Source organism: Gymnoscopelus microlampas, assembly GCF_963454915.1.
Source record: "Gymnoscopelus microlampas genome assembly, chromosome: 3".
NCBI lineage: Eukaryota > Metazoa > Chordata > Actinopteri > Myctophiformes > Myctophidae > Gymnoscopelus > Gymnoscopelus microlampas.
In genome coordinates this window covers 1,158,817-1,176,290 of record NC_139940.1, presented here as the reverse complement: position 1 = coordinate 1,176,290, position 17,474 = coordinate 1,158,817, and the positions used below count along the sequence as shown (strand labels likewise).

The 17,474-nt window shown below is 44.5% G+C and overlaps 1 long non-coding RNA gene across 1 annotated transcript; it reads right to left on the bottom strand.

Annotated features, from left to right (window-relative positions):
• Positions 1 to 9,821: 9,821 nt before the first annotated feature.
• Positions 9,822 to 17,200, bottom strand: LOC311041463. Its single transcript, XR_014600411.1, has 6 exons — positions 17,093 to 17,200; positions 15,181 to 15,268; positions 14,721 to 14,834; positions 13,393 to 13,547; positions 11,427 to 11,519; positions 9,822 to 11,013 (listed from the first exon to the last, which is right to left on the bottom strand). It is a non-coding gene; the product is annotated as an uncharacterized lncRNA (long non-coding RNA).
• Positions 17,201 to 17,474: the final 274 nt, after the last annotated feature.

Below are 17,474 nucleotides of genomic sequence, written 5' to 3'. Positions count from 1 at the left end.
TTGGCAGAGGGAGGGGTGGGTGTGGTCATGTTGGCGATGCCAGCTGAGTTCTGGCGCTGGTAACGGAGGGAGGGGGGGGGTATGGGGGGGGGGGGGGTTCTGAAGATGGATGGGTTTGATTTGTTTTGCAGATCTTATTAATCCTGGAGGGGAAAAATAGCTGATGGGTGCTCAGATGGGGGAGGCATGCGTTAATCCGACAGACCTTTTCTCCGACTATGTGAATGCGCTGTCGGACTAACGTACTGCACCCCTCAGATGGTCATGATGCAACATGATGAGTGCTCAGGTGGGAGCAGTTAAGGGTTAAACCCTCTGGACCTGAGTTCTCTCTGTACTTGGACCGTTTTTTCCCTCGTCTACAGACACCAAATCTCTGCACCCAGAAATAGGCGTTGCAACGCGATACGTTTTGAGCTTGTAGATCGGCTGTTTTTGGCTAAAGTTCCCCCCAGAATATGGATACTGGGGTTCAAGGGGTTAAGTGTTAAGTATCTTGCTAAGGGACATATCGGCACAGACCTCATCCATCCATCCATCCATCCATCCATCCATATTTCATTCATCAGAATGAATGAAATATGGATGGATGGATGGATGGATGGTACAGTCCAGGTGAATGGATGGCAGTGGTATTGGTGTTGGGGGGACAAGGAGAGGGACATGGGGGGACAGGAGAGGGACATGGGGGGACAAGGAGAGGGACATGGGGGGACAGGAGAGGGACATGGGGGGACAGGGACATGGGGGGACAGGAGAGGGACATGGGGGGACAGGAGAGGGACATGGGGGGACAGGGACATGGGGGGACAGGAGAGGGACATGGGGGGACAGGAGAGGGACATGGGGGACAGGAGAGGGACATGGGGGGACAGGGACATGGGGGGACAGGAGAGGGACATGGGGGGACAGGGACATGGGGGGACAGGGAGAGGGACATGGGGGGACAGGGACATGGGGGGACAGGAGAGGGACATGGGGGGACAGGGACATGGGGGGACAGGGACATGGGGGGACAGGAGAGGGACATGGGGGGACAGGGACATGGGGGGACAGGGAGAGGGACATGGGGGGACAGGGACATGGGGGGACAGGAGAGGGACATGGGGGGACAGGAGAGGGACATGGGGGGACAGGAGAGGGACATGGGGGGACAGGGACATGGGGGGACAGGGACATGGGGGACAGGGACATGGGGGACAGGAGAGGGACATGGGGGGACAGGGACATGGGGGACAGGGACATGGGGGACAGGAGAGGGACATGGGGGGACAGGAGAGGGACATGGGGGGACAGGAGAGGGACATGGGGGGACAGGGACATGGGGGGACAGGAGAGGGACATGGGGGGACAGGGACATGGGGGAAAGGGACATGGGGGACAGGAGAGGGACATGGGGGGACAGGAGAGGGACATGGGGGGACAGGAGAGGGACATGGGGGGACAGGGACATGGGGGGACAGGAGAGGGACATGGGGGGACAGGGACATGGGGGGACAGGAGAGGGACATGGGGGACAGGGACATGGGGGACAGGAGAGGGACATGGGGGGACAGGAGAGGGACATGGGGGGACAGGGACATGGGGGGACAGGAGAGGGACATGGGGGGACAGGGACATGGGGGGACAGGAGAGGGACATGGGGGACAGGAGAGGGACATGGGGGGACAGGGACATGGGGGGACAGGAGAGGGACATGGGGGACAGGAGAGGGACATGGGGGGACAGGGACATGGGGGGACAGGAGAGGGACATGGGGGGACAGGGACATGGGGGACAGGAGAGGGACATGGGGGGACAGGAGAGGGACATGGGGGACAGGAGAGGGACATGGGGGGACAGGGACATGGGGGGACAGGAGAGGGACATGGGGGGACAGGGACATGGGGGACAGGAGAGGGACATGGGGGGACAGGAGAGGGACATGGGGGACAGGAGAGGGACATGGGGGGACAGGGACATGGGGGGACAGGAGAGGGACATGGGGGGACAGGGACATGGGGGACAGGAGAGGGACATGGGGGGACAGGAGAGGGACATGGGGGACAGGAGAGGGACATGGGGGGACAGGAGAGGGACATGGGGGGACAGGGACATGGGGACAGGAGAGGGACATGGGGGGACAGGGACATGGGGGACAGGAGAGGGACATGGGGGGACAGGAGAGGGACATGGGGGACAGGAGAGGGACATGGGGGGACAGGGACATGGGGGGACAGGAGAGGGACATGGGGGGACAGGGACATGGGGGGACAGGAGAGGGACATGGGGGGACAGGGACATGGGGGGACAGGAGAGGGACATGGGGGGACAGGGACATGGGGGGACAGGAGAGGGACATGGGGGGACAGGGACATGGGGGGACAGGGCAGTGTCTGCCGACTGTCCTTTAGGCTGTGGGACGGCCCGCCCCGAGCCTCAGGTTGAGAAGCACATCAGAACAGAAAGGCTGCCATGTTGAACGCACGCACGCACGCACGCACGCACGCACGCACGCACGCACGCACGCACGCACGCACGCACGCACGCACGCACAGGCTAATGTTTGAGGAACAGAGACATCAGGTTAACTGCTCCATTGTAGAGTTGGTGTTTCCTCCTCCTCTGTGTCTGGGATGGAGGAAGTGACCCGGCACAAGGTTCGAGGGCGGCGTCTTATTCTTCTTTGCTTTGCTCCAACAAACCGAGAGGAGAAACATACCATCTGTACCAGCTTGTAGATCTGCTATGTTTTAATAGCCAACGTATACTATATGGATAAAGTGTTTAAAATGAGTGTGATGCTGTATCAACACATTTATCTGGGGACCCCCTGGAAACCCCTCCAAGGAAACCTGGGGGTCCCCGGACCTTGAGAACCACTGGATTAGACCGATGTACTTTGTATCTCTGTACAGTATGTAGGCTACAGACAGGACTTTATGGATGCAGGCTACAGGCAGGGCTTTCTTCTGAAACATATTTCGGTCTGATCCGAAGACAATGGACTTCTTGCCCCCTCCCCCCCCCCCCCCCCCCAGCCCCCCCCCAGTGGAGGAATCCTCTCTATGACTCCATCCAGGCGGAACAATAGGATGATATTTCTGATTCCTTATTGTTTGATTGCTTCTTTATTGTTGCCCAACTTTTTATTTTTAGCTGGTGGGCTAAAACCCCCCCCCCCCCCCCCCACACACCCTCCAGCCCTCCCGGATTGGCTTTGCTTTAGTTGTGACCTAGTTTATCAAGAAGAGGAGAGAGGGAGGGAGGGGGGGGGCAAGCCATGAGGAATCAAGGACAGATTAACTCTGTTAGTTTCTCCACTAGCAAATCTCCACATGTCACAGAGAGAGAGAGAGAGAGAGAGAGAGAGAGAGAGAGAGAGAGAGAGAGAGAGAGAGAGAGAGAGAGAGAGAGAGAGAGAGAGAGAGAGAGAGAGAGAGAGAGATGTGGATGTGTCTCAGTGACATGTATGTATGTATGTATAAAACCACAAACCAAGCCAATACATTGCATTTTATTCAACCTCAACTCTTACCTAAAAAAGATATTGAATATTAATTCTTCATCTACCACAGAACAAAATGCATCATTATAACACCATATGAACATATACAGTTATTATATACATTATTATTATAGTCACTGAGACTGCACTCCAAACTGGCCCCTGTAAAAGGCAATTGATTTCTATTTCTGTCATTTAATGTTTTGATGAATTGAGTGCAAATTGAAGGACCCAAATGGAAACAAGCCATAGACTTTCTTAGGTTTTAAATCCTCTTAGCAGACCTTGTATTGAACTGTACTTTCCTGTACTTTTTTTTTGCAAACTGCTAATAAAGTTTTCAATCAATCAATCAATTCACTGTGAGAGGGAAAGGCAATAGGATACAGTAAAACCAAAAAAAAAGTATCTTTCCTCAACTACAATCAGTACTGACTGTAGTTGAGGAAAGATTTTTTTAACCATGTATTTATGTCATAAAACAAAAGTATATTTCCCAAACGTTTTCATTACATTATGTATTTTGACCACACCCCCATCTGAACACATGTTGTCCCAGGGACCCGCATGCAAGATGTTTTGTTGTTAAAATGTTTAAAAACCATTCCACAATTTGCAAACTTTTTCAAGAGAGTGTTTTTCATCCTATATCAACTCATTTAGCTGGGGACCCCTGGGGACCCCCTCAACCTCTGTCATAAACACAACACCACTGACCTCTGTCTCTTTCCAGAGGTCAGGAGGTCAGGAGGTCACAATTCAATCTTAATCTTAAGCATCCTGACACATTTAACTTGTTCACTATTTCCCTACATTTTCCTTAAAATGTTCCTATTCTTTTCTTTCATTTCTTTTCCTAACAGTAACATTTTTGGGGGTTTCTTTCCAGGAGAAAACCTCTCATCTTGACCCACGTCTGTGTTGTTGTTCTTCTTCTTCTTCTTCATCATCATCTTCATCATCATCATCATCATCATCTTCATCATGTTGTTGTGGTACACTCAGAAGGTAAACAACAACAACGCTTTGTTTTCATCCAGGCTTTAATGAAGAGCATTTAATTCAGGGAGGGTTTTAACCTTAATGAAACCTTAATGAGTCCCCAGGCCTTTACAGGGTTAATCCTACAAACGAGAGGGCCTTAACGATGAAGACGGAGGGATCAGCACTAAACGAGCCGAGGGGCGGGGGAGAAGTACTCTGATTAGTTTTTTATTACTTCATTCCTTTTCAACGTATCTTCATGTAACTGGTCCTCACTGACGCTCATTATAAGATGACATCATGTCTGTGTCTCATTGGAGGGCTGTGGACAGTTCAGAAAGCTGCCTACCAGTGACATCATCGATGGGGAATCCAAGCTAATAGAACTACAGTAACTACAGCCTCTTCCTGGAAAGTTATAGAGCACCGAAGTCTGACATAATTTACACATCCTACCTGGTTCGCGGTTTTCCCCCCATTCTGAACCCCATAGACGTGTTTAATATCGTGTCAAATAAGAACTGTGTTCCAAAAATAAACAAATGATCCCGGCTGTTTAACTCTTATGGATATGAAACATCAACTGACGGTGAGAAAACGATAATGTTACTTCCGCCGAATTAGTTACATTTTCACCAGAAACAGACTGTATCAAATATAAGTGACTGACTATCATAAACGATACAGAACCTCCTCCCTGACAATATCACAGAGACAGTTTGTTTATTTTTGGAACACAGTTCTTATATGAGACGATTCTATGATGACCCAATGTTATTCTCCATAGAGAAATTACTTTACGAACCAGGGGATGAACGAGTGACGTCAGGACTTCTGTACTCTATAGCAGGGGTCTTCAACGTTTTCAGGCCAAGGACCCCCTAGCTGAGAGAGAGATGAAGCAGGGACCACCTCTATATTGTATAAAAATTGTGTTTCAGATTTAACTTTTTTGTTTACTTGGTCTGCTCTTTTTTCCCTCTACACCAAACACCTCTTTGCCAAAAAAATAGCAGATCTACAAGCTCACACCGCCTCGCAGCGCGAGGCGGTGTGAGCTTGTAGATCTGCTATTTTTTGGCAAAAGTTCTCCTCAGAAAAGGGACGCTGGGGTTCAAGTGGTTAAGGTAAAAAAAAATCACATCACACAAAGATTTGGCGGACCCCCTGTGGTAACTCTGAGGACCCCCTAGGGGTCACGGACCCCCTGTTGAAGACCCCTGCTCTATAGCGATGCTGCAATGGAAGCCATTGTTCTTGCATTAGCCCATTCAATCCGGACACGACGCATAGATTTTATCTATAACCATTGTTTTTAGACTTTAGGCTGTTCAAACATCTCCCTCCTACTTACTCAGTTATCTAAACCTTATTCCTCATGTAAACGTCTTATCGGAGCCTTAAGGATCCTGATCCTCGTTGTTAACCCACTAAGCCCTAAACCCTGTTAGCAGCGCCGTTCAACACTACACAAAACCTTCCACATTCACATTCATCAGTGGTGTAAAGTAACTAAGTACATTTACTCAAGTTACTGTACTTATTATTTCCAATTTTCAATACTTTTACTTCTACTTCTACTTTTACCACTACATCTCAGAGGCAGATGTTGTACTTTTGCTCCACTACAATTATTTGAAATCTTTAGTTACTAGTTACTTTATAGATTTTTCTGATTATTATTACAAAACGTTCATTACCCACTTCAGCCGTAAATAGACTAAAAATAGACTAAATAGCAGATCTACAAGCGTCACAATGCGTCACGATGCGACACATTGTGAGCTTGTAGATCTGCTATTTTCAAATGATTTTTTACATTGAAATTAAAACATGAAAGGGAAGCTTTCTGCATAATGACTACTTTTACTTTTGGTACTTTAAGTACATTTTAATGCCAATACTTTGGCACTCTTACTCAAGTAAATTCTGAATACCGGACGCATGTAGCCTCATGTTAGAAACATATGACCCTCATGTTAGAAACATGTACACGCTGATGTAAGGAAGGCTTTACGCTAAAAGCCTCAGAACAAACAAAAAGCCGGATCGTGTGTCCCTTATAATGTCCCCCCCCCCCACCCCCCTCCCGCGGGGGAATAAAAACATGGCCGACGTGCCTCCAGTTTGCATTGTCAATTCCAATGTCAGTGTGATCTTGATCCGCTGAAAGGTTCCAGAGATGATGTTTCACATCTCTTCCTGTTAATGTTGCTGCACACACAGGCCTGGTTCACATTTATGTGTGTGTGTGTGTGTGTGTGTGTGTGTGTGTGTGTGTGTGTGTGTGTGTGTGTGTGTGTGTGTGTGTGTGTGTGTGTGTGTGTGTGTGTGTGTGGGGGGGGGGGGGGGGGGGTGGGCATAAGAGACCCTTTGATGCATTCATGAGGGCCACATGTCGTCGCTGTCCAGAACAAAGCTGGTATATGTCATCTTTTTGATGCTTTTTTGTAACATAAATGGTTACATTAACCAGTTACAGTAAAACCCCTATGGTTACATAAGGGTTCTGCCTTTATGGGGATAGTACAGTTTGAGAGACAGGAAACAGGGAGAGAGAGAGAGAGAGAGACGGAGAGTGACACGCAGCAAAGGCCGCCGGGCCCGGGAATCGAACCCGCGATTCGCTGTAATGCTGCATTAGAGACTATATGTGGTATGTGTGCCGTAACCACTGTTTTTGTAAATTAATGTCCCACTTCTTCGTAGGAGAGTGTCTCCCAAAAGTTGCGAAAATAGCCGATCTACAAGCTCTGGCTTGTAGCTGAGGCCGATCTTTTTGAGAAATGTTCGACTATTGAACAAATGCAGCCAACACGGAACACGGCTTCTTTTTTTCTCCTCCATTTCCTGAAAAGTTAGGGTTCTAGCCATACAAGGTTTCCACCCGACTAATCTCTCAAGAACAGATTCAGAGCTACGCTGCTCCTCGTTCAGGACGTGTGAGCGTTAGCCTACAAGTGGGCGTGCCTTCAGATCAGGAAGCAGGCCGCGCTTTATCCAATCAAATGTAGTGGGCCGGATTTACATCTGTGCGCTCGCTTCCCACTGAAAACAAACCCAAACTCATTTAACTATAGCGTCCTCGGAGCAGACAAAACCACAGAAAGATATTCACATTTTAACTTGTTCTTTCATCATAGAAACAAGTGGGTTTATAACCAAAACCATCCATGTTCTCTGGGAGAAGTGGTGTTAGTGTTCTGTGTAGAAATATTGTTAGTGGGAATGAAAACATAGTCGCACCACCGGATGTGGAGCGCTGAGGGCAGAGACCAAACGCTGGTTTCCAGTCGTCGTCGGTCTATTTAATCACTCCCCCCAGAGTCTAATGCAAAAGTGAAAAACGCTGGGGGCTGTTTTTCCTTTTTATTTGACGATGGGTTCCCAGATTGCCACCCAGACAGACAGGTTGTGTAGGAGACATGGAGATGGACACGGGGGGGACCAGACATAATGGGAACGGGATCCCACATAACCCCGGTAACCAGACATAATGGGAACGGGATCCCACATAACCCCGGTAACCAGACATAATGGGAACGGGATCCCACATAACCCCGGTAACCAGACATAATGGGAACGGGATCCCACATAACCCCGGTAACCAGACATAATGGGAACGGGATCACGCATAACAGCGGGTAATGGAAGAGAGAATACAGTGATCCACCGACTTGTTGTGTTGCCTTGTGACAGATGTTGTAGCATAAATATATTAATGCTGTGTGCACAAACACATTACAGTACACATACACAGCTACACACACACACACACACACACACACACACACACACACACACACACACACACACACACACACACACACACACACACACACACACACACACACACACACACACACACACACACACACACACACACACTACACATACACAGCTTCAGACATACACACACACACACACACACACACACACACACACACACACACACACACACACACACACACACACACACACACACACACACACACACACACACAGAGGCAGATGTTCATTACTGGCCCAGCCTAACCCTAACCCTAAAGGTATAATCAGTGAATGTACTGTGGATTTTCTAACTAGTGGAGCGCTATACGTCACGCGCACGTGCTCGCGCATACACGCGACTGATCGCCGGTTGAAATAAGCTCTGTAATAGTCCTATTTATTAACCAACACTATATGTTGAATGTTATTCTATATAGTGTTGTCATATGTATTTACCTTAAGACGTCACATCTGTGATTCAGTTCATGAATCCATCAGCCACTGTTATAAACATGTTGTCTTTGTCACTGCTGTTATACAGCGCTTCATTTATAAATGATGAGGTGCCGGAGCTCATGAACCCGTTAGTCTTGTCAACCCCCCCCCACCCCCCCATACACCCCCCGCACACATGCACGATTTCTCAAAATGTATTTTACACAAAAAATTGTAAATAATAAATAATTGATTTAACCATAAAATGGTCCCAGGAAGCTTGGCCAGATAACAGCGTAAGAGTCACCGTTTCCAGATCAACATTAACATGGGAATGTAGCAATAGAAGGATGATTTTCAAAAAAAGAACAGGGGGGGACGTGTGTTGAAACAGTAGCTGTTGGACTACGCATAATGACTCCATGGCTTTTTCACCAACAACGTGGTTTGAACCACTACCCAGATAGCAAAATATGGGTGAATCAACGTTGAAAAATAGGCGGCCATAACGGTTGAATCAACGTTCGATCTCAACGTTGAAACTGTACTGAAATCGCAACCCTAATCTTTGTTGATTCAACGTTTGTGTTTCAACCACTAACTAACACTATATCAACGTTGATTCAACCATCATCCAAATGGTATTCTGCACGCTGATTTTATGTTGAATCAACGTTATGAATCAATATTGATTCAACCATCATCTAAATGGTAATCTGCATGCACATTTTAGTTGATTTAATGTTGAATCAACATTAGGAATCAACATTGATTCAACCATCATCTAAATGGTAATCTGCATGCACATTTTAGTTGATTTAATGTTGAATCAACATTAGGAATCAACATTGATTCAACCATCATCTAAATGGTAATCTGCATGCACATTTTAGTTGATTTTATGTTGAAACAACATCAGGAATCAAACACTGATTTAATTTATAAATTGATTATACTGAATCATGTTAGGAATCAATATTGATCCTGATCATCCAACAACCTAATGGTAATCTGCATGTACATTTTAAATTATGTGTATGCTGATATACTGTAAGGCTACATCTTGTTCAAAATTACCTTACATTTCCCAAAATGTGAAAATATAAAAATAAAGACAGACAATATGATTTGAATCTTCACATTTATTGAACCAAGGCATTTAGACCTGCTTTGAACTGATTTAACCATTGTTTTTATGCTTTAACAGATGAAATATAGAACATATACAAGATTGTAGATCTGCTATTTATGAAAGAAATCGTGAAAATGTCTGCAAGCATTTGGAGACTAAACCAACGGTCTGACAAAATACACTGAAAAGTGCTCTAGTAATACAAATGGCTTAATTAATAAAGCCTAACGGGCCATCCACACCAAGCACTATATATACACATTTTAATTTATTTTATTTTATAGAATTTAGAGTAGCCAATGATTGTGAACCTCTTTTCGTCCACAAAGTCATTATGCTAATTAATTCCTCACACATTTCTGTGTTGCTACTGCAATTGTAGCCTAGTAGCCCCTCCATCCTTCTCCTCCTGTTCAACACAACTAAAGACGAACAGTATCTGTGTTGATGATAACAATATGAGTGATTTGCTGGTACTCTGGAAGACATGAGCAACTGCCCACTGAAATGATCATGTCTGCACTGTATTTAAACTAAATAATTCTACAACGATATGATTGACAAAAGTGATATGCTTAGTGTGGACAGCCCCATTACAGTTTGAAAGAGTACATTATTTCACACATGAACATGTGAACACTTGTCAATTTAAAAAAAGTGCCTTACTTTTACTTAATGGCATTACATTCAAAGTCTTAATAATTTGCAGCTCTAAAGTACTTAAAATGAATAAAGGTGGCTTCATTTAGAACTCCTATCACTTTACAACATTTTCTCATGCATGAGAAAAATAAAATGCATGCATTTTAGTTTACTGTCACAAAGGAGGGCTGAGGACAACCTGCCTACCAGTGATCCACTATACAATCTTTCTAAAATGACAGGAGGTTTTTAAGATTTTGCAGTTTGGCGGGGGGGAATTTTTTCCTTTCCCAAGCCAAGCATCACTCTTTGAATAAAGTTCAAAATGTTCTTCATATCATTAGGGTACTTCAAATTGAGTGCATACGTCAGGCTAAACAGCAGGCACGGTGCTTGAGGGAGGTTCTGGAAATTATCCATCACAATACCTCCTCTTCAAGGATGATGGCTGTTGACACTGGCTGAAGGTCGACACCATCTGAGGGATGTGAATCTTCACTGCTCACAGTCATAATCCGACCGATACCTCTGCCTAGGCGTCTTCACTTTCGCTGTCACAATCCTATACAGAACCAAACAAAAACAACATTACAACAGGGAAATGTAGACACTTAACACATCTGCATTGAGAAGTTTTATCAACATTGGTTGGCCTACTGTTTTTTGACAGTATATTACTCATGGTAATCTTATCAGCACAGTAAAATATGTATCTGAAAACATTTTAGGCTAGAAATAAGCAACTTGGTAACAAACATTCTGCATAGTGGCCATCTCTCTCCCTTGAGCAACATGTGAGTGCAGGCTACAAACACTTACACTGCACACCATGTGAGTGAGATTCCACCGTGCTATAGCCTGAAGGGATTGAACCTTCTGATTGGTTTGAATGGCCGTTTCAGACTGAAACTTCAAAATAAAATGATCGAAAATGTAATTTCACTGGACCTTTAAGGTGTAACTATGAGAACTTACCAAGACAGTGGTGTAGAAACTGCTGTGGTCATCTCCAAGCAGAAGAAGGAGGCCTCGGAGAACAAGCCTACCCAGCGCGGTCACGTCAGGTTTCTACAAGTGGATAATGAACAAATAAAGTTCAAGATCTGACCATCACAAGTTACAGTACAGTTACAGCATGAAACACCACAATATAAACCACTCACAAAAGGTAAGGAAACTTGAATTTGGGCCATTATATCTCCCCTTTACTAATACCAATCAGTAAAGTGTTGTATATCATTTTTATCGTTGATTAGCCTTTACAACGAGGTACAGCTTGTAAGCATCGGGCATTCATGGAATGAGCAACACAAGCAAACGTGTGGGTAGCACCGAGCAAAAATGTGCCAAAATGGCCTGTTAGACTTTTCTGCTGACATTCAATGTTGTGACATTCATGACATTCAATGGGCTTCAGGTGTGTGCCAGTCACAGGTGTGTGACTGTCTCACAGGTGAGTGACTGGCACCTGAACATGGGTTCTGCAACTTTGTTGAGTTTGTGTATGCTCCAAGCAGCAACACTCCCCCCATGGAAAGATGCCACTTTTGTCAGGATAAGGCCCGTGCAACAGGGCAAGTGAAGCTGGTGTTCCGTTATGCAGAGTGACAGCATTATTTGGTGTTAGCCCTTGTACCATTTCCAAATTTAGGATTAAGTTCTGTGAGACTGGTGAAGTCAACAAGGAAGACAACAACCCAGACCACTTGCTTCACTGAGGAACCATAAATGTACAGGCAAGATTTGCACAACGGTACCAAAGACAGATGTCAAAGTTGCAGGGCCCATGCTCAGGTGTCAGACACACACCTTTGACTGGCACACACCGGCATACAGTACTACCAGGGCTGACATCAAATAATGCGTAATCTGCGTAACGGAACACCAGCTTCACTTGCCCTATAGGCTCTATGCACAGCAGCCATATTGGGAATGAATTGGGCCCCTTCCTTACTTCCTTCACAGGTGTTACCAATGATACTAATGAAGGCTCTGTTCCATTCTAGTCAAACAGTCAGGGTGCTGATATTGTGTATGTTGGCACACTAGAAATACTAGTGGGTCTCAAAGTGTGGTCCAGGGACCCTCATGGTTCCTTGAGAGGGTGTAACTCTGAGAGTGTACAAATGGAACCAAATGGACCCTCCCGGGTCCATTTGGTTCCATTTGTACACTTTCAGAGTTATGGGGGTCCTTGAAATTAAACAAAAGTTTGAGAACCACTGTGCTACACTAAATGGAACAGAGCCTTCATTAGTGTCATTGGTAACACCTGTGAAGGAAGTAAGGAAGGGGCCCAATTTCTGTCCAATATGGCTGCTGTGCATAGAGCCTATTGCACAGGCCTTATCCTGAATGGACAAACGTGGCATCTTTCCATGGGGGCAGTGTTGCTGCTTGGAGCATACACAAACTCAACAAAGTTGCAGAACCCATGTTGCAGAACGCAAAGTTGCAGAACCCACCTCTCAGCAGGTGTGTGCTGGCAGGTCGCTCAAAACAAGAGCGATTACCAGCAAAAGCATATTGGGTGATTTTGGCACATTTTTGCTCGGCGCTACCCACACGTTTGCCTGTGTTGCTCATTCCATGAATGCCCGATGCTTACAAGCTGTACCTCGTTGTAAAGGTGACTAATCACCGATAAAAATGATATGTAACACTTTACTGATTGGTATTAGTAAAGGGGAGATATTATGACCCAAATTCAAGTTTCCTTACATTTTGTGAACAGTTTATGTTTGATGAACAGTTGCTGATTGGAGATGTGATTTAAAAATAGTACAATCCACAGCATTTAGTTATCAACAACGATCAATAGTTAGCAATACTTTAACACTCTGTAATACAACCGGGAAGCAGAAGTACTATTTGGGGTAATAGGTTGTATATAAACTTAGTCATGATAAATACAAATATAAGAAACATGTTGTAGACTTACCCATCAATTTGCTGCACAATTCCGGATAATTTCTCTCTAATGGCACCTTTCTTGGACTTGAAGATAGGGACCAATTGTAGTGTATAGCGATCCAGAGCATCAAAGAAGTCTGTCTCTAGGTGTGTGGTGGTGATCATGTTAAACTCAGCATAAGCCTACAACACAGCAAACCACAGAACAAACTACAGTGACTAAATACATTTGAAACAGTGTGTAAATTAGGAAAACATTTGGTTAATTGTCATACAAATAATTATGATCAACAATGTAACTGTTTTGTCATTAAACATTGGACGAATTACATTTCGGTTCCGACTTTTAGGCTTTGTAAACAAAAAAAGAAATGACTGACATGACTGACAATGACCGGGGCCAATAATACCATTATGTACTATGGCCAGAACAGGCCCGGCATTTAAAAATGTTGAAAAATAGTGAGAGTAGCCGATCTACATGTTCACAACACATCACTTTGCGAGATGTTGCGAGCTTGTAGATCTGCTATTTTCACTATTCTTCAATAGATAAATGTATACAGATGAACGCTTTTTCTCATAACTGTGATCAGACAATTACCTATATATTAAAATTGGCTTACAGGAGATGCCCCATGCCACGCTCATGTCACCATGAGTCAGCCATAACAGGGCAGGGGTCTTCAACAGGGGGTCCGGGACCCATAGGGGGTCTTCAGAGTTGCTTCAGAGTTGGTCCACCAAATCTCTGTGATAAGATCATTGTTTCTTTATACTAACCACTTGAACAATAGCATCCCTATTCTAAGGACAACTTCAGCCAAAAATGGCCGATCTACAAGCTCACAACGCCTCGCAGCGCGAAGAGGGGAAAAAGAGCAGACCAAGTACAGAGTGAAAGTTTACTAAGTATTGACGGTTTAAGTCGTAAAATGTCTGACAATACACATTAACATGAATCCAACATCTATGAAAAGCTTTAATCTGCAACACAATTTTATGTAATATATAGTGGGGGTCCCTTCTTCATCTCTTTCTCAGTTAGGGGGTCCTTGGCCTGAAAAGGTTGAAGACCCCTGATATAAGGAGTTCCCAATGCAGCTATGCCCAATTATGGAATGTCTAACCTCAATGTGTCATCATGGAATCAGCAAACAAATTAGTCAGCTCCATATATACACCTCTAGTGTAATAAAGGTCTCCATCACCTTATATCCTGGGTTCCAAACTGCATACAGCACCAGACATTCCTCTAAAGCATATTTTCATATGTCGCCCTGATAGTTCAATTGGACAGTTAATTCCCAAATAAACTTATGTTGCTCTGTTACTCGTGGGTAAAAAGGTGCTAACCTGTTCCCGGATGTCCATGTAGGCAGAAGATGGGCACAGTGCCTGTTGGCAGGAAGGTAGCTGAGGGGATTCTGGTCAGGGCCCAGGCTGAGTCAAACTGCATGTGTTGTGCACCTATACAAACACAGAGGAGTGATTTTACACCAATGTCACATGGTGAGAATACAAGTTTTATCTGAACACCAAGTGCTCAGTCACAGGCTGACCCGGTCAGAGAATGCTTTTCATGTCAGCTGATAGAAAACCACCCAGATATCATTATGTGAAACCCCAAAGTTGTGCCGAGGGTAACCGCCTTGGGGTCTAAGCGCTCTGCCCTTCAGCATCTCTATGACCAGAGGACAGTGAAGAAAGCAGGAAAGAACCCAAGAGACCCAACTCATAACCTTAGCACCTGCTAAGAAACACAGTTACAGTTCATTATTGTTTATTTAACCATTATGTTAAATGAAACCCCCACCTGAAGTCTGCAGTTCTTCCTCTTGAGGAATCCCACTAATCAAATTCTCCACACCAGATGGAGAGATTAGGAGATCGAAGGATTGGGTCTACACAGAAGAGAACATATTATATAAACAATTGCAAAATGAGAATCACTCAGAATAAAATAAAATCACTCATGAGTCTACTTATAAGAGTGTATGCAAGCAGTAGGCTATTGTAGATAAGCTCTTTGATAAACACACCATTGTGTGACAACAGTTTGTGTGATTTATATTATTATGACAGGCATAACCCAAGGCACCATGAGCTGACAACAATAGCCTTAACCCTAACCCTATTTTCAACAGATAATGATGGAAAACATTCAACATGGATATTCAACCTATATCTCATGTTCTAATGTGAGTACATCAACAATACATAATGGCAAAAATAACATGTCTGCCATGTCAGTGGTTCTCAAAGTGGGGCCCAGGGACACCCAGGGTCCTTGAAGGGGTTCCAGAGGGGCACCAGCAAAAAAACAACAATATAGCATCACAATTAGTTTGACCACTTTAACCCTAATATTCACAAATAGCTGTCCTACAAGCTTGTAGATCTGCTATTTTTGAGGAATCTTGAAAAATCTTGGAATTATTTGGAAGAAAATTAACAAATCTTCTGGGGGTCCCTGGTTCAGATGGGGGTCTGACTCTGCAGCCAAACATATCTATTTAGAGGGCCTTAAGATGAAAATGTTGGAGAACCACTGTTCCATTTATTGTCTACTCGAAATACACAGAAGACAGGGTATTTCTGCCACACTATTGAATCATTAACATAATGCCAATGGTTGAAATAAACAATGAACTACACTCCACCAACACAACCCGGCAACATAACATGGGTTTCAATCTCAAATGTGTCCACAGCGCGTCTGAAAGGCATGTTATCTTATAGGACAGATACACCAACGTTAGTGTAGTTGCATTTCAAACACTGTTTAATCAGCACCAACAACAAGCCTCGTTTAGCGACGCATAGAGTGGATGCAAAGCCTGATTTATACCTCGCCCTACGGCGTGTCACGGGTCAAAATGGCAGATCTACAAGCCCACAACGCGTCGTGGATGCGACGCGTTGAGAGCTTGCAAGTCTGATATTTGTTAGCGTGACGTGAGCCAAAGCATCAATGGTCTTAGCTATGGTTCAACCAGGTTGTGACTTTCTCCATCTACATCCCGTACGTCTTCATAAACATTCAGATTATGAAATATAAAGTGCTTACCCCACGGCCATGGATGTAACAAGTTGAATCGAGCGGGTCTAAGTACCGTGTATATTCCGTATTGTTCAATAAAAAGCATTTTAATCCGATCGGTGGCCATTTTGTCCGGATCGTCTCCATGATTTCAACTACGCGACCCTAACGGTTGGGAGGTGTATTGCACTCTGATACATTATAACTCTGAGAAAATGGCAGGCGATCGGATTAAAATGCTTTTTATTGAACAATACGGAAGATACGGATACTTAGACCCACCCGATTCAAATTGTAACATCTGTGGCCGTGGGGTGAGTACTTTATATATGAAATATTAACGTTTATTTATGTAGATGTACGGGTTGTAATGGAGAAAGTGCCACGGCTATTTCAGGGCTAAAAAAATGGTCTCAGCAAGCAGTAACTTTTATAACATGTCCGTGTTGTTTCAAACTAACGATCAAAACGCAGTCGCTAGTGTCAACTCGACGAAAACATACCAAACTTCCATTTATTACAACATTGTTTTGGAACAAATATGGTTAAGTAGGTTTAAGTAGGCTAAGTTTATGTGGTGGAAAAAACATCAACCACTCATCACTATTGACGTGACGTTTGGCAAATGTTCACTAATATAATGGCAGCATGTCAGATACACAAATTCACACTAGATAACACTTACCTTATTGACGAAATTACTTGAATTGAAGAAATTAAAACGTGTTCCTTGCTTCCATGTTCCAAGCAGAGAGTTCCAACGGTCCCAACTCCCAACAAGGGCTCAGCGCGCTTATGGCCACTTTTTGAATAATGAGCGCAGTGCGCATGCTCACATTAAGGCACGCCCAGCTCAAGTGACGTTACTGATCAATATAAAGTATTCTAAAATACAACTGATAAGTAAACCATACTAACCACAGTGCAATTAATTTTACTTGCTCTTGGTTAGTGTTCTAAAATACAAATAATAAATAAATAATCCTAATCTGGTAGGCCTAGACAAGGTTCACTGTTTGAGGAGAAGAAACGCACCAAGCAACATTTAAATGTGCTGTTTGATCTGT